The sequence below is a fragment of the Colletes gigas genome, unplaced genomic scaffold (assembly GCF_013123115.1).
Source record: "Colletes gigas isolate AHSC1104 unplaced genomic scaffold, ASM1312311v1 Colletes_gigas_Sc00011, whole genome shotgun sequence".
In the NCBI taxonomy this organism is placed as follows: Eukaryota; Metazoa; Arthropoda; class Insecta; order Hymenoptera; family Colletidae; genus Colletes; species Colletes gigas.
In genome coordinates this window covers 3975986-3999472 of record NW_025106640.1, presented here as the reverse complement: position 1 = coordinate 3999472, position 23487 = coordinate 3975986, and the positions used below count along the sequence as shown (strand labels likewise).

Below are 23487 nucleotides of genomic sequence, written 5' to 3'. Positions count from 1 at the left end.
ATACTCGTAGCGCTATGTATCCCGATCTCACATGCGAAGGTGTTGCAAAACGCGAATTCTTGCAACCTCCTACTCGTTAGAGAATCATAATTTGCATAATGTATCCACAACCTAACAACGTGTAATATTTCATCGTAACATCGAAAGGGAATATCTTTTTTTTCTTTTCGACAATCGCGATCTTGAACTTCTCGAAATGTCACCGTGCCCGTTGCACAAAATGCACGCCGCGCGTCTTATCAAAACCTTTCGTAACGCGTTCGGCGCTCGTTGCAAAAAATCCGCGTATCATTCCCGCGGCCTCACGGTCGTGTTTACCACCTACAATCGGCGATATTTACAGACTGCGCTCGTGTTACGGTGGCACACGCGATTTCCTGGTCGCTGGATGAAACAACGGAACCGTTTCTGCACGCAACGTTACTCCAATCAATATGGCCGCCAGAAGGGGAGGCGTCCTCCACCGAAACGGGGAAAAACTTGGTAAAAGCGTGTTTACCAATGAAATTTCGACGCTACGATTGCATTTGGGTGGTCCACTCCTAGATACGAATTTCTAGATTTACGTATTAAAGTAGTATTACATTAAATACGTGAAAAAGAATTTAAAATTGATGATTTATTGATTCACGATTGAATATAGTTCGAACAAATTTTCTTTGGAAAGGAAACTCGTTTCGAAAGTTTCCAAAATTAATGTGATTATTTTTCGCGAATTTCGTTGGTTTCTATGGTATTTGCGATACGCTCGGAGCCATCCGTAGCGATTACACAAGAGAGCGATTGCGCGGCTCGGCCAAGTACAGCGCAATGCCATGATGTTAAATGCAATGTCGACGTTGCACCGTGGACGCGCGTAGTTTCGATAACAGCTTTGGCTCGCTAAGAGACACACGCACGTGCGTATTGGGCGTGCCTCGGGCGGGAATCAGTCCAGCCATTCATAAACTGTCGAGACCACAGAGCAGTAGTTTCGAAATTTTGTGGAAAACCAAAAGGAAAATTTCAAATTTAAATCGATGGAAGAAAAATATATCAACTTGCATTGGGTGTTCCGTATTTAGAAAAACACTGTATTGGATCATTCTGTATTCATTTTTCATTGTTTGAATTTACTACTATAACCTGCTTGTTATATTCCTCTCGAATTCCGTCTTCTTTGGTTTTCTTTTTAGTAATTGTTTCTGTGATTCATCAAGGAAGTGTTTCAAGTATTTTTTCTTCTTATCAGAGACACCTTGAGAAAACTACGGCCAAAAAGATTGCTCATATTGCCAAATAAAGTCGAGCAAATAGGCTATCTAACGTTTGTTCAGACGCTCGTCATTTTTCTTCCTCGATGAAAAGTTTTTCGAGGTATATTTCATTTTCAGAAGTCTTTCGATACGGAGTAGAACACCTTTCGACAAATACCTTGCCGTAATCGGCCTGGAAACGTGTTTCCCATGTTAAACATCATCGTCGCGACGCATTTTGCAATTGTTTACACCGTCCATCGGATGTTGACGCATTCGATCACGATTCGGCTTCTCTTTCGTTAATTGCGTTATATAATTTCATCCTTTGTCTTCCAGTCGCATGTCGGTTGCGTAACGAATCGCTAATACTTCGGCACATTCTGAACAACATTGTGAATTTTACGGAGGCGAATGTCAATTAAGATCGTTTCGCGATCGTGTCGCGCGTATCGCGACAATCGGATCGAATTCGTCCATTAAATCTCAAAGAATTTATCGTTCGACAGCCGCGTGGCATCCTACGCGATAAACGCGATAATCGGGTCTAGTTTCGGGCGATGATTCAAGAAAGATTATTTTTGGGTCGGAATTTTAGTGATCTCAGACATGTCTTCCTTATCTATGTAGAATTATGGCCAACTCGTTGATAATGATTTCTTTATTTGTACCACGGAAATGGATCGATTCGAGACACGTTTCGTGTATTTTTTCAATCATATTTCTCGAAATAAATAACTAACTGGAAACAGAAAAGGAACATAAATCCATGTTATGCATCTGTTATCACGTAATTACTACGGATATACTAAATGGAAATAAATATATACAAAACACTGAATCAAATATTTTCTGTTGACCAATCGGAGCAAATAGCTCTTTAACATCGATGGAAGTAGCTTATGCAATGTAGGGTAATAAATTCATGCAGGAAAAAATTATATTTCGAATTGAAAAATCAGTTTTTGAATTAATTTGATCGTGATATCAACGAGCAAACAAACCTACAATTGCTTATTATTTTAATCTACTCTATTATGAAATCGATACATAGAGTTCCGAGTAGAGTTTCATAATATTTCTACGGCTACACTCGTACGATAAGAGCATCGTTTTGACGAGTTACGAAATAAAGTCTAACCGAGAGCAGCAAAAGCTACAATAATTTGGTATTGATAAGGGTTATCAAGGGGAATTATACAAAATCTTCCAATCGGTTTACTTCGGGAAACGCTCTGACCCATTTAAATCGGATAAAAGGCGGCTACGGATAAATAAACAAATTCCTCGCCGTAACGATGGAAAAACTTTGTTTGTTCTCGATCGAGGCTACTGGGCACGAAAAAAAATCAACGCTTTCGGCGTATTTACAAACACGTGGTGTTTCGTAACGAGTAACAAACAAGTTTATGCAACACGGAAGCCCACGATGGCACGTGAAATTGATTTCGGTAACTGCGTAATCGCGTGTCGCAATTACAGGAAAAATATAAAGACTGAAATTTGAAATTGTCTACCGTCGTTCGAATTTTTATTTAAAATTTCCATCCACCAAATATTTAAATCATCGAAGCGCTCGAATATTCGACCGAAGAAAAATCGTACGTGGTAGCTACAGCGTTACATTCAACCAGCAGTTATCAAGAATGACATGTTTCTGTTTCGTTAGAGCATTAATCAAGTATCATTATGATCCCGACAAAAGGTCAATCTCCACTCTCTCACGCCATCTATTTATCAACAGACAGCACGTGTCTGGCTGTAATATACTTTTCGTGGTCGTCGTTGGTTTTCACTGCAAAAATACGGTTCGACGACAAATCGAGCGCACGCGCTATAAATCGATCCGGTGCATCGATCTCCGCGACCTTGGCAAAGATCGCGAGAGGTTCCACGGTTTACGAAGCTCGATCATGACCGGCTAGGTCCACTCCAGCGATTGCTCAACGGAACGATCGCGAGCCCGCAATGAAACGCTCGTTTGGCTGCGCTCGAGTCGTGAATATCGCGAAGAAACACGTGAATGGCCAGTGAATCGAAAATTTCCGTCAGCTAGCGTGGAAATGCCGAGCACTAATTGAATTCGTAATGGCCGTCGACGTTTGCGTCAGTTTCGTTAACCCTGACCACGGAATTCCGCGCTAACCGAGTGCCTTCACGTGATTTCTTGAAACGTGTAAACCGTTAACTGCACACTGCGTAGCGTGATTGCTATAATTGCCCGTCGATAGGCGTAATCATACAGTTACCAAACTAGTGATATATTTAAAATTGAATTCCACTTCAGCTGTTTTTGTATAATTTTATTTAAACGACCACTGTCGATCGTAAGCTTCGAACAGAAACGATAAATGGCTTCTCGGAACCACGATCGACGTTATTGATTTTAATATTTGGTTTACGTAACGAGCCGTGGCTTTCGAAGTCCTGATTGTCTTTGTTAATTCTTCGAACTCGGTAATGAGTGAAGAGAAATAGGATGCCTTCCCTCGCGATAGTGATCAATCGACGGATTAATTACCGGAGTACTCGACAATGTGGCTTCTTCGTAAACACAGTTGCAAAGTTTAATCGATCGAAAACACGCGCGAGATTTCGCTGCAATAGTTTGTCAACGGTACACAGATGTACAAAGATGCTTGGAACGACCGAGGAATTACGTGTTTAAAAAAGCTGACACGAAAGATCAATCTTGGTTGTAAAATTAAGTTTCTTTTGGTTGCTCGGTTACATAAGTCCTCGTAATATTTACATATCTAACATTCTATCGAAACAAAAAGCGTAGATCATTTCTTGGGATCGTAGAATTGATGTTCGTTTTATTGCAGAAATAAAGATTACACGCGTAAGACGATGTATCGTTATTTTTATTAACTTCACGCTTTAGACGACGGTTGATCGAACCGAATATCACGATCGATACGCCGTTGTTTGAACATGCAAATATTAAAACGCTTATCTCGCGTGAAATTTAATTTTTCGAATTTATGTCGCTCTCAATGCCACCGAGCGGTATGAACAGTTGTACACACGATCGAACAATGGAACGGGAATACGATTATCGATTCGCACGTACTTATCAGAAAGCAATCCACGCTCCGCGCTCTCGTTCAACGATCGCAGAGAAACCTATTACACGATCCTTTACGTAACGTCCACGACGATTTTGAATAATTCACCGGAATAATTCTTTAACTTGGAGACGCTCGGTCTCGCCCGCGACGTTAATCGATGTATTTTCGTCGAATCTCGTGGTTAACGAATAAAACGAAATCCTCGTGTCGTAACCACATACATTCCCTCGTTTAATCTAAATTTAACTGTTAGGTGTTGTTCGTAATATCCAACGTTGCAACCCGTGAATATTCAGCGATTCGAAATGTCATGTCGGGACAGTATTGGGTGAAAGCAGTTTGAAATTTTGTGCGGTCAAGGCCCATGGTTGTTATTCAGACGCTACGAGTATAATAGAAACGTTTAGAGATGTCTTCTAGCGTTTATTTAAAACCTGAAACCTTGAAACCGAGACCCACACGGAGTGTAATTTACACGATTTTTCCAGTCGGAAATATTTCGTTCTATTTCTATTTTATTCTTGTTTGATTTTGCACCGAGGGTGGTATTTATAGAATCTTATAGCACTGTTGTTTGTTGTTCTATTCTGTATTCTATTTAAATGTCCCGATATTATTAGATACTTCTAGCTGCCAGTATCCTATCTATAGAACAGGTCGTAACATTAAGAAGGAAAATTTGTGTCTATGATGAATTATGTTTATCTAGAAATCGAACATGAGTATTGAGGAAACCTTTCGATGCTCGACGATGACACGTAAATAATTTTAATTCGAAATGTTTTTCATAATGCAAGTAATTATTTAATAATAATTTAAGTTTGCCTCGATGAATCCTACGCTTAAATTAATGGATGGTTTGACCCATTTTGTTCTCGCGTTTAATAATTCGTGCATTGTATAATCTCTCTCTAAGGAAGAGAAACTTTTAGAACGTTAATGGGCATGCAGACCCTGGAACACGTTTTTTCATGACGAAACATGGTCAATGTTTTATTTCTTCAACGATACAATTTATACATATAGAACGCTCCAGGAAGACAAATTATACAGATATTGCAGGAAATTCAAAGCCAACTTCCACCGCGTTAAAACCTCCGACAAAAACCAAACGGCTAATAAAGGAAACTGGTACGACAGAAGTATCGTTCGGCTCGTTTCCTGCGGTAATGAGGAGAAACCATAAATTTTTATGCGCATTTGTTAGAACCGCGACGATGCGTTTGTCTCGTTCCTCGTTTCTGTAATATCCTGTCTAACCCTGGCGGCGATCGATCAACGATCGATCGGCCTTCGAGCGATAAAATATTGCGCGCAACGCACAAGGCCACTTTATTAGTGGGTCAGTTAGGTGAGAATGTTCTGGCCGATCGAATCGATAGCAATCAACGTCGTTTGAAGCGATATTTTGCAAAAGTATCGGATCCAGAAAGCTGTGCAAATATATTTCGATCAATTCTCTGAACGTTTCCGGAATTCTGGATTATTCTACTTCGATCCCCGGTCGTTTGATATTTGCAATTATTTCATAGACGTGGAATCATGAAGTATTTTTAGTCGTATATTGCCCTTCGGGGTATCCATTCGATATCGAAATCTATACGCTAAAATAACCGAGAAAATCGGGAGAATATTCCAGCTCGTGGAAATCTCCAGTCAATCCCCGACTGTCGATGAACGATAAACGAGAACGAGCCGATAGGCACGATCGCGGGAATTAATTGGATATGATTTTTCGCGCTGCGCCGCGCCCGAATGTCAGCGATTCCTGCTTTAATTGATTAGCGAATTCTTATTGAGAGGCAGAACCGTTTCCATTCCGTTCTCCTCGCGATAAAACGATTTATTTCGCATCCCGGCCGAGATTAAACTTTCGCGACTTCTTGCACCTGCCGGTGTCATTGATCGTGCATTCGCTTTTATGAATCTCTCCGCGTCCGCTGTAAAAACAAAACTATCGAGACTTCAACTTTCCGACGATTGATGATTAAAATTATAATTTTAACATTTTTCTCCCGAAAATGTCGAGAAATAGATTTCGTAGTGAAATTGTCGGACTACTGAATTTTCAATAAATTGTTTATCTCGTGATTATCGTATTAACTTGTACTCGAGGTAATGGAGACGATTGAAATTCTTCGTCTGTGCATCGCGGCGAAAGAATGTTAAGAGGCTCGCAAGAATGATCGCGATTCGAGTATCAACTGACGCGATCGATCGTCGGGTGCCGCGAGTATGGCGTTTTACGGCACCGTGACCTGCGACACAGAATTAGTCCGCTTGGTGATCCTCAATTACGGAAGGGTCCGGGGACTTGCATTTCAGTGACCTTGGAGTGGAATGTGGCAGCAACAGGCCCATTATTTAACGCAACAGCGTAATCATCGCCGACGTAACGACAGCATAATTTGCAATGTTACGTTCCGAGCTGTCTCCTCTATGAACTGACGCACAGTGTTCGAAAATTCTAAAGAGTCGCCCGCAAACGATATTCAATTCGTTGGTTTTTATTCAATTTTTATCATTTGCGTCTTTACTCTTGGATTTTGGGCCATTTCCAGGAGCAGTATATTTGCTTTCTTTCAGTGTGGTCTTCCCGGGAATGGAAAAAATTCAGAAGAAGTTAGATGGAGTCTACAGAACAGAGTGTACACGTTTAATGGTAATTGCAAACGCAGACTCGACGCTCAAATTTGATTAACGCTCTCTGCATAAGTCAAACTATCGCTTCTGCACGAGACTCAGCAGTCTTTTTATTGCAATTCTTACTGATGCTTTTTGTACACTATAAAATTACTCCTTCTTTCGAATGCAAGAAAAATATAATTAGGAATCTGTTTTATTAATATTTTGTACATTTGTAACGCGAAGTGGCTGGTCGAATGGAACGACAAATTTCCATCGGTTATTTCACTGAGATCGACCCTACCACTTTAACATGACCGCGAAGGTTCGAAACAGCGAACGCGAGATTTTTTATAACAGAATTGCCAAAACATCGATGTTGAAATTTTCAGAGATTCTCGTGCTTATTGCGCTTTTGGATTCGCTGAAATATTGCCGAGCAACCGATGATATAACGGGGCGCTAAACGCAGTGGAATAGTACCAGCTGTAGTCAGACTGCCCGATGAAGAATTAGTCGAACTATCCTTATTTACCTACTGTAATAAACGCACTCGATTTACAAACACATTTATTTTAGTTATACCAAAATCTCCTATTTACGTTGATCGATTCGATTTCCTTACTCCCTAAATATGGAAGGTTGAGTCTTTCGAAACAGTCACAATAATAAATTAACGATATCAAACTCTAGAATTGATTCCAATTCTATTTACAATATATCTCATTACATCGACAGTTATCGAAGCAAAAATTGAAAAGTCGACGCTAATGGAGAAACTCGATTATTTTGTTCGTAAGTAACTGACACTGACACAACGGTTAGGCACAATTTTCCCAGCGTGCGGTCCTTGAGCCACTTAAAGTGAATTCGTGCAGCAGATAAGAAGCACGCGTGCAAGTTTTTATGCTCGAAAAGAGACGCGACGCGCTCGTAAAAATTCGAACGAACGACCGACGACGGTTTCGTGTCCCGAATCGGCGATCGTCGTCGCGACGCCGACAAACAATCGGCCGGAATTCATTCGCGGGACGACGAAATCGATCGCATGCTTTTCAGAAACTCCCTCGGCTATATTCGAAACACCACTAACAGTCGCAGTACAAAATCTTCCACCCATAAAATTCATTATACTACGAAGACATAAAACATGATACTATGTAAGTAGAATGAGAAACGTCTGACCTGGTACGAGTAACAGTTACTGTCATTACTTGTCGTGTGATATAATAAATCGTCATTTAATTTCCACAATAATTTTATTCCGAACCTTCAAGCTCGAAACTCGTGGTTATTAAAATCAGAGGTTATTCTGAAGATTCGTGTTTTCGATTAATTATAATACTCCTATCAACTTGTTAATAGACTCGTTCACGAAGACAGTATTAATCTCCGATGTTTTGACTATCGTTTACGAATTATCAGAGTTTGCAACGTCTTTAGGCATCGGTGGAGCGGTTCCTGCCGGAATCAGACAATTATTTTGGTCCCGTCGCGGACCGATTCTGGTCCACGGTGGGTCGCCGGGGCCGAAAATACCGGCACAGAAAGAAATCCGTGCTCGAGTCGTCGATGGACGATTGGTTAATCGCGCCATATTGTATAGGTGGAAAAGAAATGGAGAGGAGGAGGAGAGGGAGGGGAGAAAACCGCCGGGGTAACGTCCACTGCCAAAAAGTCAATGTGGCAATCGCCGCGTTCTTTCGCTCGGTCTGCCAGCCCAGCTCGCTCTGCCATCGTTTTAATTTAAGACACCCCTTCAAATGTCACGAATACGCATTCCGTTCCGCGCCGTCTCATCGCCGGCACGAAAACACACAGCTTTCCTGCAGGACCGTACGTTTTCCTCGTATCCGACGAATCTCCGTCGCGTGACTCACTTCAACAGCTTACGGAAACGTTCTTATGCAAGCCGGACCGCGGACGATTCTTTAAATAATGTTGCCAGTCGTAAAACGATTTGCCAGGCGCTAAGCTTTTCTCGCTGGCCTTCAGGCGCTGCTTAATTTGGACCGCGAAGTCTGGAGTACGGTTACGGTGCTCGTTCCAATAATTGTTCCACGTACTCTACGCGGTGTGTCTCGATCGAAGGGAACCGTTTCGCCCCGGACAGATGAAACTAGGCCATCCCCTCCAACCGACTCTGTTTATCTGGCGCGATCACGTTGACTCGAGCGTGGGATCGAATTCGATGCTAATGTGCTCGCGATATATCATTTTCGGGATGAATAATATTCGAATAAAAAGGAGGACACTACTCGTTGATGTTATTTCTTATATAGAATTATATAGATTATTATTTGTCGGTGATTAAATAGATTCGTACAGTGGTTTTGTTGCTGTGGATGAATTTGAAGATATTCTTCAGATTTTCGGTATTATTAGAAGCATCTTTTAGCGAATTTGAAAGTTTTGTGCTCGAGGATCTCCACAACGATTATTAATATGAAATTCAAAGTGTGTTTGTGATTTTCCTAGAGCTCCTATCTTTGTCTGATCCAGATAGAATTTGGCTCAATTTACGAAAATATTAGTTCTAATCGATTTAGAACAACCTGTACCGTGCACCCTAATGTGCAATTTAAAATCTAACAATCTACATTTATTTGAGTCGTGACAAAGTGAACATACGAAGTTTTGAAAGTTTCTAATTTGTCTGAGAAAATGGCTTCCTCCTCACCCCCGGGGTATCTAAAAACGAGCGTTCCCAATTGCGTTTCTTCCAACCGATGCTCTATCCTGTTTCGTAGGAGGAGGTTTCGTTTTAGAAGTTTCGAGGCTGAAAACTCGATTCCATGGACGCGAATCTTGTCGAGGAGACGAAAACAGGAAAGAGGCAGGGGCGATACAATCTCCGAGCGGGACGATCGACCTATTTCAGGCGTCGGGCCAATTACCGATCCAGAGATCTCAATTAATCTGTCACCCTCCCGCGGTGCAGCTAACCCGAGGACTCCCGTTTCCGCGCGGACTCGTAATAACGACCAAACAAGCCGGCTGCGCAGCCACGTCGACCCACATTTATAAATAGAAAGGCCTCATCTCCATCGGAGCGAAGGTGCGCGTCGTGTGTCACCCCAGGAATACCACGGCCGACCGAGTGACCGGCCGCCTCGGTGTGAATGGGCCTTCATCCGCACAAACAAATCGTGCATCGCGAACTACCAACACAAATTTCAGATTCGTTCGCAAACTAGCCATTATATCTGCCCCCTCGTTCGCTTGGACGACTCCTTATAAGCTGTCTCATTAGTATTATTATATGTGTGCAGAACCTTCTACGAATTAATTATAAAAATATGTTGCACCATTGTACGTATAACACACGTCTGATGAACAAAATCGTACAGGTGACTACTCGAAAAATTATGTAAAATTGACTTTTTAATTTACGAGTAAGTGTAAATTTTTTGAAAGAATTATTGACGATAATGGGTATAATTCAACTGGAACATATGTTTGTACGAGTTGTATTTCACTGTTTGCCCCAAATATCAATATTTTGAGGATGTTTCGAAAGCAAATAGCCAGGCGGTATTTTCGTTTCGAAATGTTCAGCATATTATATAGCAACAATACTGTAATAGTGTTTGAACATTTACGGTCGAGGGCTGCATAGACTCTCAATATGAATCATTAATTAATGTACACGAAAAAATAAGTGTTTATCAGTGATAGAGGAGCCGATTTGTACCATCTGCACTACTCCGATGACAGATGTTGATATTCACAAGAACATGTTACTTTAATTACCTATATCTCATACGTTATCGAGACAGTATACCTAATATTTTACACGTAGGAACGGAGATCTATAATCTACCCTTCTGCTAAAGTAGGTTAAAATCGGGGGAGAACAGGTTGTCGACTGTCCTTCGTTTAGTATCGAGAAGCTTGTAAATACGTATGTCACCTGAAAGGGGGTCTTTTCGCGTTTCGGAAATTTATTTCACTAACGAGGTTTAATGAAGCTACTTTTAGTATCTCCGTACCCTCGAATATTTAACAATCTTGATAGTCTCAGAAACTCCCAGTGAAGTTAAATTCGAATTCACCATAGATCGTCGATAATTATCTGACAAAGGTAAATAGGTTCCCTCTCGGTTACCTCGATTATTGCAAGAATTGTCAGCCCTATTTTCCAGCTGTCGAATGTTTCCTGTCCGATATCGAACGCGTCCACGCGATACAAGCGATTTTAATCGCGTAACCATTCGATATTTTCGACGAAGTCGGATCGAATGTCCAGGAAAACCCGTCTGGCAACGCGACGAGCGTATCGCGTGTTTTTCTTTCCGCGGAAATCGTCCTCCTGTTTCGCGAAGAGGACGACCCAGCACCCGTTCACCACAACAACGCTATTTATGCCACTTGCTCTGGGAATAGTCGCATTGGCCTGGCTCCAGACCGTATTTTTCACTTCCATCTAAAGCCCGTGGAGCAAAAATGTTCGGATGGCGTATATTCCGACGCGAATCTGGCGGTACAGAACGCTACGATTCAGACGCGGTCAAATGTTACAACTCCACTGGACCCTCGAAACAATTTTATCAAATTAAAAAGTTTTCTAAATTCATAATACAAGTATTTAGTGTACGGTTTGATTCTTAATTCGAGTCTTCTTTGGTAAGATTGCTTTGTCGAAGATTCAGTACCGAGATCGAGACATTAAGTACATATCTTTTGCTTCAAAACCAAAGAAGTATAATTCGTGAATGTTTCAGTGGAGAAATTGCGTAGAAAAAATTTTTTGTAAGAAATATGTATTCTCGCGTTTCTATTTATAACGTTCTCCGGGGGTTGCGTTTTCCATTTTGCAAAACGACGATGAAAGCGTTGTAAGAACGGAGTTGTTTTGGTCGTTGAGGGCGATCGATCGATCCCCGAAGACGCAAATAAAGCAACATCTGGCAGCGCGTTCGCGATCGCGCGCTTCGAAAGCGATCGACCGGTACGCGCGCCGCTTTGTTGCACGCTTAATGTCGTATCTAATAATGTAGCAAGGCCGTTCTTCTCGATGTACCCATGAATGCTCGCGCTGGTCGTCGTTACGACACACGCTCTGTTGATTTAAATTTTAACAACGCCGCGAACGGACCCTTAACGTCCTCGCGATGCGACGATAAATCAGCCTCGCGGCGCTCGCGATGCCAGCGGAGGAGCTGGCACGCGTTACCCTTTATTGCGCGACCGAGGAAATTGGAAAATTCTCGGGCTGCCCGTCCGGAAGACGCGACTCGACCAAGAAAATTGTGGCTAGATAAATTGCGGAACGTCGCGAAATACGGGCGAGAGACGCCCCTGCGGAATCGAATCGATTTAGATTCGAACGAACGTTACTTAGCCAAATGCCCCAACACCGGATAAAACCGAAAATTTCCGTCCAAATACAAATCTCCAATAATAGATTTGTCAATTTCACTGAACGGAATATTTATATAGAAATTACTCAAATGAACTAAATTACTGCAAAAGTAAAATTTTTATTTTGGAACATTATAAGCTATGTAACCTACAGTTTCTTTCAGTTTATTTATTTTCCTCGACGTCTTAACTTGAGAATTAATTTTTCTGGTATCGTAATGTGTTAACAGATATCAAATAGCAAGATACGCAACCACGAATTTGTGTCGTAAAATATAGTCCCCGTTTCAAGATTGAATTTTTTGTAACGTCAGGTCAGAGACAAAGCCTCGGTATTTAGAGTGATCCTATATGATATTTCTACACCTGCGAGAATCATAAATTGGAACTCGTAGACAGTTGTGTGTGTCACGCGGCTAATCCCGACACGGGTGATCCCAACATTTAGAGCGGGCTGTTTTCCAACAATCTCAGAACAATAAACGCAAACACGAAAATCAGAGATCTCGAGAAGCGATGTACCCTGCAGATGCCAATGGCCTAATCCAGATTACGCTGAATCTTTCTCCACGTAAATAATTTAGATGCACGTTACAGGCCAATAATAATAATAATATTCTGAAAGGATCGAAAGAAAATCTACAAAAAGAGATTTGCAAACCGGAGACTACTCGTAGAGCGTTCGACTATATATAACTCCTCGGCGCTTGTAAATTTCAATCTGTTGAGATTCAGTCGTCTTCTTATGCTATATTATGTACACAAGGTGTCATGATTTAGTATTCCCAGTCGAACCAGTCACACGTTATTAGTTGGTTATACGCCGCCACATCGCTCCGCTTGTCAGACTCACGTGAATGCAGACTCTACCAATCACTTACAAGCACATCTACTTCCAGCGTGCTAACTGCCGACCATAAGTCATCGGGCACTTGCTTGCCTGATTTGGAAAATGCAAATTAAGATACACGCACTGCCTTCTGTAATTATTATTTAGCCAGTTACTGCTTCGAGCAAAATTCATAACGCGTGTGTATTTATTACGCATCGTTACACGTTATGTTTATGGAAGTTACTTATTCTCGATCGAAAGTTTTCTGTTTTCGAAATGTAGGTTCACTAAATTTCTGGTAATAATCCACAAAATATAATTCGATTCACGTTTAAAATCAATGACATTAGATAAATAATTTATTTAAAATCAACCAGCTTATAAAAACAAACAACTGACATCTGCCCCATATCGATCATTTTTACTCTTCTCACCTATGTATTATACAGGGTGAGGCATTTTAAACAGGTCACCTGAATAACTCGCTTGTTTTTGAAGATAGGAGAAAATGCATTAGACCAAACTTATTTGGTATCGGGGGGCTCATAATCTGGTATTACCAATTTTTTTGTAGGTGGAGGCGTCAAGGAGATATGAAGGTCAACTTTGTTTTTTTAAATGGAACAGTATATTTTATTACTTACATTCTGATAGAGTGTTTCAAGGCGAATACAATGACCTATTATTAAGGTCATTCAAGGTCACCCAAAGTCAACTGCAATAGAAAATAAATTGTGTCAGAGTACATTTCGAATACTTGTGTATCACGTGTGTGTATTGCGTGACACGGGTCACAAAAGATAAACAAACATTCAATCACATTGTACGCTTATCCGTATCCTCAAACATTATTGGTAATTTTACTACCGACTAGAGCACAGCTTCGTAACATTTATTCAGTCTAAGTGTTTAGTTTTCTAAAATGCGTTACACGATAGCAGAGAAAGTAGAAATGGTTCTTATTTATGGTGAATGTCATAGAATTATGAGGGAAGCGGTACGTGTGTATAGTGAAAGATTTCCCGATCGTAATAATAGACCTTCACTTTCTGTCTTTACAAACATTATAAAAAAGTTCCAAGAAACTGGAACTGTGGATAACAAAACACGTAATCTTGCCAAACGAGCAACTGATGATGGAAACTCGATAAATATTGTAGCAGCTGTAATACAAGATCCACATGTTAGTACAAGACAACTGGAACGCGAAAGTGGCATCAGTCAACGAAGTATTTTACGAATATTACACATTAACAAATTTCATCCGTTCCACATATCACTTCATCAACAATTAACTGAAAATGATTATACAAAACGTTTACAATTTTGTGAATGGGGCTTACAAAAACTACAAGACGATGAAATGTTCTTGAGTAAATTGTTATTTACCGATGAGGCCACATTTACAAACCATGGAGCAATTAACCGTCACAACATGCACTACTGGTCGGTAGATAATCCACGATGGTTGAGAGAAGTCGACAAACAGAGACCTTGGTCTGTAAACGTCTGGTGCGGTCTTCTTCATAATAAAATAATTGGTCCATATTTTATTGATGGCACGCTAAATAGTAGTAAGTACCTGAGAATCTTAGAAGACGTTTTGCCAGAATTGTTAGAAGACACTTCACTGGACATACGACAATCCATGTGGTTCCAGCAAGACGGATGCCCTGCTCATTCAGCACGCAATGTTACAGAATTTCTAAATAGAAAATTTGGAGATTCTTGGGTAGGTCGATCAGGAAGTAACAAATGGCCGGCACGATCCCCAGACCTGACACCTCTCGATTTTTATTTGTGGGGAAAATTAAAGGCAGAAGTGTACCGCGAAAAACCAACTACCAAACTTGACATGCAAGAACGTATAAGAAGAGCTTGCTCTGTAATAGATACAAATGAAATTTGCCAGGCAGTGTCATCAGTATTGCAACGATTTAGACTATGTATCCATGTTCAAGGTCGCCATTTTGAACACTTGTAATAGCAGTATCAAAGTATCCAAGTGTTCGAAGAGTGCTTTGACACAATTTATTTTCTATTGCAGTTGACTTTGGGTGACCTTGAATGACCTTAATAATAGGTCATTGTATTCGCCTTGAAACACTCTATCAGAATGTAAGTAATAAAATATACTGTTCCATTTAAAAAAACAAAGTTGACCTTCATATCTCCTTGACGCCTCCACCTACAAAAAAATTGGTAATACCAGATTATGAGCCCCCCGATACCAAATAAGTTTGGTCTAATGCATTTTCTCCTATCTTCAAAAACAAGCGAGTTATTCAGGTGACCTGTTTAAAATGCCTCACCCTGTATACAAGCAACTTGAAAGCATTTTAAACAGTACACGCTACGAAAACAATTTATCTATGTAAAGCTTTAAATTCCATCCACCTGAATCTTTAACTATACATTACACTTTTCAATGTCTATGCGTCTTAATTTAATTATACGACGTGAATTCGATTTCACGCTTGGATTTCAATTTCCACACGTTATTACGAGAAATTTCGTCAGTGAACCTTCGTCCGTTGATTAACGGTCGACCTTTACCACGCAGCCGGTAAAAGTTTTATTTGTTGCTCAATATTTCCTGCGTAATGGCGAGAACAACATTCGCATTTGTCATCGGAAGAAATGCAGAGGCGGTTTGATTTATCATTCCAAAGGGGCATACGTCTTGGTTGATCGTGTACGCGAAAGCAAGGGACGATTATTAACTACTACTGGTCATCGCTTTATCGACGCTAGAAAACGTTTCGTTAATTATACGCGTGATTTATCGCGCGTATCGCGCGAACACGTTACTCGAGATGCGCGTCGATAAGATCGATTTCGAGTCGTCGACGGTTTATTAAATCAGGGAAAATGAATTCTGAGGGAAAATAAAAATATTCTTCTTGTCGAATCGATAGTTTCTTTCAACCCAAACGTGGTCCCCGAATATTTACGGAGCGCATTATAAATGTACGACGCGGCCGAGTGGACGAAAGGCGCGCGCCAGAAGCGGAATATTAAGCTAAAACGACCGGAAGTGAGTCAGCGTTACGCGCGTATTACGTCGCGGAATTATGATGTAACAGGGCGAACCGAAACTTGTTTCGGCCTTTGTGTCGCGGATCCTCCGGACGTCCTACTGTTATGAATCTCCTTTAACGACGCCGATTTATCGCGTCGTTAAATTATTCAACGAAACGTCGACCCACGGTATACGCGGCTGTAAAAAATCCGCGATTATACGAACAAGTGTCGCAAAAACAAGGCGAAAGCAACGTTACCTTGCGTGGTCTCGCCGTGGTTGATCGCCGGCGTCGCGTTGCTCGATGTCCGTTCTGAAAACAGAGAGAAAAATGTTCTTCGTTAGTCTCCGTGCGTACATATTTCGCGGCGCGCGAATCGCGATTAAGTCCTTTTCTTACGCGAGCCGAGTTGCATAAGCGAGCATTAATATTGAAATCGTTGACGTAACTGGGAATCGGATCGCGGCACGCCCGATCGAGAATACATTATCGCGCGCCATTTTTATTTCCGAGACGAATCGTTTATATTGGAAACAATATAGGAGATTGGATTGATGGATGCCTCGTGCGTTTTGGAAATATTAAAATTCCCAGAGAAAGTAGAAAACTTTCACAAAACGGTTGACATCGATGGCGATTCAGAGGAGCGCGAAATTTATTCGTCGCGGCTGTCGTGGATCGTCGAATAAATAATAATTAGCGTGAAACCACAGCGGCTTTTTACTACGATTGCTTCACTTTCACGAGGCAACCTGCGACAGACACGAGCCACGACTTTACCGGAAGCAAAGAACCACATTTGAGAAACGAAAATTGTAGAATAAATATTTTCCAATTAATATTGTTAGCCTGGAGAACGGAAACGTAAAATTCGCGATAACCAGCGGCTTCCTCTAATCGATTAGAAAGATTTCTTCTTCGATTCGTTCGAGTTCGCGTAACAGTACTGTCCGCGATAAAGGTCTTAAGCGATTTCAATTACAGTTTATCGCAGCGTGATCGTTTTAACGAACGGTTCCGAGCACCGTTTAGCGTCGATTCGCGTAGCATCGGGTAAAAAAAATGACGGAAATATGCGAGCGACGCCGACCCTGAACTAATGGAGCCCGACCGCTACGTGTTATTAGCGAAGTTCACGGGTCAAAGTTCGAACGATTACTCGCGAGTTTCGCGTATGTCGGTCATGAATGTTTATGTCGGGTGGCCGTGGAACGATTGACCCCGTTGGACAGCCAGGTAGTCAAGAATATTTTCCCAGCGCGCTTCCGCGTTTCGTCACGACTAAATTATTCTCAACGTTCCTCAACACTCTAAAGCTTAGAATTATTTAAACTTATAATAACTTTTTAAAATTTTCTATACTCTCAAGCAGAAAATATATATTTTCCATCGTTCAGAGCCTATATCAAATATTTATCAATACTGAAAATACCGTAAAGTCTCTTTTCTCGTGTAAATGGGCTTCGCAATTCGGGGACCGGAAGTTCTCGGTTACCGCGAGGTCCGTAAACAGCGAGGTTCGCGGTTCGTTCGAGTTTCGCGCGTGACTCAACCCGTCCCGATTCAATTTTTAAACCGACCCGTTCCGTAACCGTGCAGGAAAAAAGCGAAACGGCCGCGGACGCGCATCGACGTCGAAACGCAATCGCGACGCGGCGATGCGCTGGATCAGAAATAGCCGCGCGCGGCCGGTAATAAAAGTTCTCGGAAGACGGACTCGTCGGCTGTCACCAATTACGGAGCCACGTATGGGACGCAATGCCGCGGACCGAAATATTGGGAGTAATTGCTGGACGGGATCGTGTTACGCGGAATCGCGACACGCGAACGCCCCGCCGCAGATTAATGGACGCGAATTCGTACGCCCGTCCATTCTCGACCGGATCGAGATACGAGCAACCGAGGCTTTTAAGATTTTAACGAGAGAAAGATGATTCCCGATGCAAAGCTCGACGCTCTCAAGCGCGTTTCCACGCGGCTGTTTCCTGTGAATAATTGCTACCTTGCGACAAAGTAGATCCGATTTCGATTCGCGTTTCAAATGTTTTTTTATCGGCGATAGAACTGATGCAAGGGAATTTGCAATGGAATCATGAATCTTATGTATAAATAAATTTAAATATCGATAGAGAAAATTAGACGCTGCTCGATAGGTGAAATTTGGAGCGAAAAATGTCAGGGCGAAGAATAGATGGGAAAAATCGTCTTCCTTTGTCAGAACCGAATGACCTTCTCCCGTATAAAAATGAACATTTCCGAGAAAGCGGAAGACCTCGCTCTAATTTCCAATAAACCATGAAAATTCTCGTTCCGCTCGTCGCGTCTGAGCATTGTTTGAAATTGTGACGCGGCTGTCAATACGTGTTTGCCGGAGCCTCGGTTTAATACTCGCGCAAAGCACCCGCCTAGGAAAATGAGATTCTCGATACAGGGGCCAGCCTTATTGCACGTAAAATTCCTAAACTGTTCGACGTTGCGTTACGACCTGCAGAGAACAATACTCGGAACTAGGATGAAAGAAACACGACGATACAGGGGCTTGCGAAAATTATTTCGAACGTCCTCGCGAATAGAAAAATTTGTAAGTTTGACAAACAAAAAGCAGAGCTATCTAATTAAATGTGAAATGAAAAATATTCACTGTATCGTTCGAAGTCGACGATTGGTGGAAATCTGACTATAAAACAGCGGCTATAAGTACGACTATATTTATGTATGCTTACGTTAGTCCGAAAATTCGCATAGTTAAATACACAAAGAATTGCGAAATAATCTAATATTAAGAACTACGAAGTATGAAATCATATTTGTCTATTTCCACGTTTAAAATACTTATTCCTAGAAATTATTACGGAAGAGTTATATTAAAATTTCATGTGCTTGCTCTTACCATCTTAAAAGCTAATTTCGATTAATAAGTGTTTTTTTTTTAATTTTAATACCGTCAGTATTTCTGCTTTAAATCCTTACGGGAGCAAGAAGTTACAACGTCCGCGTAATTTTGGACGCTTGTTCGAGCAATCGTGCAAGTTTTGACGCCTCGAAGCGTTCCTTAAGAATCTTAAGACTTTAAAGATTTATTAAGACAGTCCAATTCGAGGGTCGTCTTCAAGTGCCCCTAATTTCGCCTAATGGCGCGAACAGTTTCGAAAGTTTCAAGGGAGCGCCTACGAAGCGTTTCCAGGCTGTGGCCGGTCGAGTGGTCCGAATTAAGGCCCATTTTCACAGTTCGACGACGAGAGGCGCGCCTCTGTTCGCCGGATTCTTTCGAACGTTAAGAGGGAGCGCGTGACCGCCGGGGGGGGGGGTGGGGCGAGAAAGAAACCGAGAGGGTAGTATTGATCGCCGAAAACATTCGCTCTCGACGACCGACTTTTTTCCGCAGAAGAGGAACGGGGAGAAGCGAACGAGAAAAAAACGGGCGAGTAACGTGTCGCGATTTTTGCATGCATGCTTCCGCGAGGGGGGGAAAACGGGGGGGAAAAAAGTGTTGGGGACGAGGGTGGCTATCTCGTTAAACGGGGAAGTCGAATTATCTCGTCCCTGGAAAATACCTGCGTAACGAGGATAACGAGATACAATTACACGTGTCCAGAAGACACAAGATATCTCTTTGCTTTTTTGCCTCGTGACAACGCCATATTTTGCGATCTTCTCCTCGGTGTTCTCGCCTGTTACTCCTAATCACAACGACGGATTTTATTTTGCGTAATAAATTGAGACATACGTCTTACTGACTTCCATGTAACAGTATACACAGCATGTTTTTGTACTTTTGCATTTTTGTATGTTTTATATGACTTTTGTACGACTATACAAGAATTTTATAGAAATGTTAAAGAAATATGTTACGTTATGTTATGTAAAACAAATGTACTTACTAATCTCAGATTATATTTTCGGGAAAAATTTTTTTTCTCGAAACTGCGTAAGATTTCGAGGGTATATGTATTCCCCAAAAATGATTATAATTGACCCCCGCAACCGAATATAATTTTTCCGAAACGATTTGAAATTTTTTAATTTTGTCGAAAAATTTCGCACTTTATCGAATTTTTTTCTCGGAAGTGGGTAGGATTTCGAGGGTGTGTCTATTCACCAAAACTGACTGTAATGGACCCTCGCAACCGAAAATAATTTTTCCAGAACGATTAAAAATTTTTTTTTTTCGCCGAACGATTTTTCTTAAGAATTCGCTTCTCATTTTTAATAAATTTGTTTGACACGCTACGGAAATTTTGTCTAGTACTTTTTGGTAGGTAACCATGAGCTCTACTTCAGAAAAAAATTACATTGAAATATATTCACTATTATAGGAGTTATGGCCGTTTGAAAATTGGACCACTTTTATGGGGTTTTCCTTACTTTACGGGGTTAAGGATCAACTTTTCGAATATTTTTAAAATTTCTACATATTCTTCACCAAAATACGCGTCGTTTGCCGTTTGAAACATTAAAATCCTCCAATCCGTTCAGAAGTTATAGCGTTTTAAAGATTTGCATGAAATTTCAGTGAAGTATATCAACGGTATGGTCAGACATCATATTTTCAGTCATTAATTTTTTTCTCGAAAGTGCGTAGGAATTCGGGGGTATGTATAATGATAAAAAGTGATTGGAATTGAGTCCCCCAGCTAAAAATAATTTTTTTAAAACGATTCGTAATTTTTTAATTTTGCCGAAAAATTTCAGCATCTACGCCCTGTCGATTTTCGATTTCTTTGGGCCACGAAAGTTCATAAGGTGTACGACCTATTCGTATACCTCGTCTGTGGTGAGAACTACATCAACAAATTAGTATTCTGGATTTTCAACTTATTTTGGCCTCCAGAATCTCCCATCAAAATGCTTCCCTGATATCGCAACTTTGAATTTGCAATTTTTGATTTCAAATTCGATATCAGCAACCTCAAAGACCCTGGATCAACAAATTTTAGAAAGATCCGACGAAATCTTGAATTTCGACCACGTCTCCGACGCTTTCAACCCGCCGTGGACCGAGGAGCAGTGCTCCGTTCGCGTTTCGTGACGCCATTTTAAGCTCGAGCCGAGTCGCTGGCGGATCTTTATCGCGTCCCACCTCCGTCGACGATCGAGAAATCGGGCGGCGCGCGTAAGGATCGCCGCGCTCGGGGTGGCGCGACGCTCCGTGAGGGTGGCTGGTTTGTATCTCAAGGACACCGTCGGTGACGTAGGCGAAAAAGAGGTGGCGTGCTATTTTAACGCGGGCCGACCCTGGATGATCGATCGACACGAATTTAACGCTTGTCGCAACGGCGTACGGCAGAGAAATATTTCGTGCGCCGCCGCCACGGCTGCGCTTTCCATCGTCAGTAATTTTGGATCGCGGCACACGCGAGGTCGTCGAACCCTGGGCGTGACTGAGGAGGGTAGGTAACTTTAACCACCGGAGTCGGGCGAACTTCTACTTCGCGCGCAATTGATCGACCGACTGAAGAGAGAGAGAGAGAGAGACAAGGCGGACGGGGGTGGTACGCGTCACTTACGTGCATGTAGGTGCACGCATACATCCCGAGGATTTATCTTCGCCGAGAGTCGGAGGCCGCGCGAAATTTCAGCCGGTTAAACTTCCCAAGTATTTCGCATCCAGGGCGTAATCTGCCCGCGATAACGCCGTTTATTCCACGGTTCGTTTGCAATTTCCGGGCGGGGAGGGTGGCTGGCGGGAATCGAAGAACTGTAGCTCGAAAGTGGGGGCACGATAACCGATAATCCCCCGGATGTATCGTTATCTGGGGATTAGCTGGAGACTTTGGCGAAGATTCGTCTGAAAGGCGCGAGGATCGTTTCGAAACTTGCGAAGTGACTGGCAAAGTAGCGTCAGTGGTTTTGATTAATTGCACCGACGATTCGTGGCGGGGAGTGGATCGAAGCTGTCCGCGAGTTGGGACTATAAAGGGTGCTTAAAGTACGAAAACAAGTCGCGGATAACGAAGAGTGACTTGCAGTTTAAGTTCTTCGGGCGAGGAAGATGTCAGCGTTTTGTATCAAAGGACTAATTCTCCGTAAGAGGGTCTTGAGCTAGTTATAAGCTTTGCGTGCATTAGCGTCTGATTTTTCGTACATTGTACAAGAATAGTCGTATCGTCGGTACTGGTAGCCAGTAGTTAGCCTCAAAAGGAACAGTAATACCGCGGTGAATAAACAAGGACAGCCGTACAGAAAGGTTAAATAGGGTTGTACAAAGTGCCCGCTAGAATGCGGCGCAAATGGGAGCTTCAAAGCATATTCAACTGCCCTACGAATTACAAAGCTGCCGGTATATACCGTGGAAATTGGTGGGAAAACTATTTAATTCGTTTATTGTGCTGGAATTTCCGCTTCGGAGTTAAAATAAAGGCAATCGTAACGATGGCTCTGTATCGAAACAGTATATTTGGCGTCGACCATACTTTGTGATGTTTAGTAGAACGTAAAAATGGATTCTCACGAGCGGGAGGAATCGTTGCGAAAAGCCACTGTATGTTTAGAAACTTGTGTATCGGGAGAATTTTAACATCGTCGTAAAGTTTCTTTGTTTTCCCCAATGACGATCTCAGCAGGCGATTTTTCTATCGATGAATTTATGAACAACGTAACAGCTTTTATTAGGTGACCCTGAAATCACCCCTATAACTCGTAAAGAAACTACCACCGATCTATATCGCTGATATTATATCGGTCGATCACTACCACATAGTGTGCCCTTTGACATCGTACGAGCTTTGTAAACAACGTGGCACCGTTTAGAAATAGCGAAAATATTCCGGATAAATAAATTTATCGCCCCTGCTTACTTATTAACGCACGGAAATGTTATCTCGCCCGGTCTCGAAACGAGAAAGCTCGAGTTTCGACAAATTAGTGCTCCTTGTTTCCGTATTTGTTGAGCCTTGTTCCACGAGTGCAATAATTCTTCCCCCGGATTTTCCGCGGGATAGCGGCGTTATTTATTTTTCGCGTAATTCACCATTTCTCCGCAAACACAACCCGAACACTCTAATGGAAACACTGAGCACGCCTCTACGCGGCAGGCTTGTTAGTCCACAACTTCATTAATATTAATACTTTAGTAGCGTGAATTCTACTTCCGTTTTACCGCGTTGCAACGAAGACGACAAAAATAATACCAATGGGAATTTCTAATTCCTTTCGAAACGGTAATATATTACGGACGAGCATGAATTATTTATCAGTTCACCGTGCGCGCAGAAACTCAAAATGGCTGGATTTGGCAATGAAAAACCGTCGCGAGATTTTAAAAAGTAGCACACCGGTGGAGGCGAACTGGAGAATCGTTTCGTGGTTCTTTTCGCGTCACCGGGAATACACGA

The 23487-nt window shown here is 41.9% G+C and overlaps 1 protein-coding gene across 1 annotated transcript in view; it reads right to left on the bottom strand.

The window, feature by feature from the left end:
- LOC122398211 (protein Tob1-like) overlaps positions 1 to 23487 on the bottom strand; it is a 96811-nt gene that overhangs the window by 60287 nt on the left and 13037 nt on the right. The window contains exon 2 of the mRNA XM_043397900.1: positions 16412 to 16465. The gene's annotated coding sequence lies outside the window, so the exon portion shown is untranslated. The remainder of the gene's footprint in view (positions 1 to 16411; positions 16466 to 23487) is intronic.